A 1,459-nucleotide genomic window follows, 5' to 3' on the forward strand; every position below is an offset into this window, starting at 1 on the left:
TTCAAGAAAATAGAAACAGTTTTAATTATGTATTGCTGTATAAATAACTACCTCAAAGCATAGTAGCTTAAAACTAGAGGCTTTTTAACTTCTCAAACTCAACACCCAATAAACAAATAATCAAGTCAAAAAATGGGCAGAAGACATGAACAGACACTTCTATAAAGAAGACATACAAATGGCTAATAGACACATGAAAAATTGTTCATCATCATTAACCACCAGGGAAATTCAAATCAAAACCACATTGAGATACCACCTTACACCAGTTAGAATGGCAAAAAATGACAAGGCAAGAAACAACAAATGTTGGAGAGGATGTGGAGAAAGGGGAACCCTCTTACACTGTTGGTGGGAATGCAAGTTGGTACAGCCACTTTGGAAAACAGTGTGGAGGTCCCTCAAAATTTAAAAATAGAGATACCCCGCACTGCATGGTATCTGCCCTCAGCAGCTCATTCCTGCTGGGTGTTCAAAGGACAGTGCAATAGAAACTCAGTATCTGGCATCGTTGGTTTTCTTGGCTTTGTGCATGTTAAACCTGGTATTTTTATTGAAACAGTATTCTTAATGGTTTTTCATATTGCTCATCTTGAGATAATTTTCAAGAGGAAGTAATGCTTCTCCTTTTCTAGGGTGTTTGAAATTGAGAACCAGGCAGATCCACACTCAGACCCTAAACAGGGCCCTGAAGTAAAGACATTGGATCCCAAAGATTACAGGTGGGGAGTTCTTAAAGTATTCCGTATTCAAATGGAGATGCAAGAAACCCAGCTGAAAGAACTCTGAGGGAGGCTGGCTTCAGTTTACATGATCATCTCTGGAAATGGAACCTTACTTTATGTTCCTGTTATATAGGAGTGACAGTGACAACTGTGGATTGATCAAGTTCTTTTTAAAAGAACTGTTTTGAAGATTATGATTCTAACTTTGGAGGAACTATGGTGATGAGCAGTGGAAGGAATCACATGTAATAACTCCTTAAATAAAAATTATTGGCTTTAAATAAAAAAAAAATAGAGATACCCTATGACCCGACAACTGAACTCCTGGGTATTTACCCCAAAGATACAGATGTAGTGATTCAAAGGAGCACATGCACGTCAGTGTTTATAGCAGCAATGTCCACAATAGCCAAACTGTGGAAAGAGCCAAGATGTCCTTTAGCAGACGAATGGATAAAGAAGATATGGTCCATATGGTCCATATACACAATAGAATATTATTCAGCCATTAGAAAGGATGAATACCCACCATTTGTATCAACATGGATGGAACTGGAGGAGATAATACTATGTGAAATAAGTCAAACAGAGAAAGACAATTATTATATGGTTTCACTTACTTGTGGAACATAAGGAATAGCATGGAGGACACTAGGAGAAGGAAGGGAAAAATGAAGGTGGGGAAATCAGAGCAGGGAGATGAAGCATGAGAGACTCTGGACTCCAGGAAACAA

The 1,459-nt window shown here is 38.2% G+C and overlaps 1 non-coding gene across 1 annotated transcript; it reads left to right on the plus strand.

Annotated features, from left to right (window-relative positions):
* The first annotated feature begins 426 nt into the window (after positions 1 to 426).
* Positions 427 to 564, plus strand: LOC132012742 (small nucleolar RNA SNORA8). The gene has a single exon (XR_009402724.1). It is a non-coding gene; the product is annotated as a small nucleolar RNA SNORA8 (small nucleolar RNA).
* The last annotated feature ends 895 nt before the right edge of the window (positions 565 to 1,459 follow it).

Source organism: Mustela nigripes, chromosome 2 (assembly GCF_022355385.1).
Source record: "Mustela nigripes isolate SB6536 chromosome 2, MUSNIG.SB6536, whole genome shotgun sequence".
NCBI classification, from domain to species: domain Eukaryota; kingdom Metazoa; phylum Chordata; class Mammalia; order Carnivora; family Mustelidae; genus Mustela; species Mustela nigripes.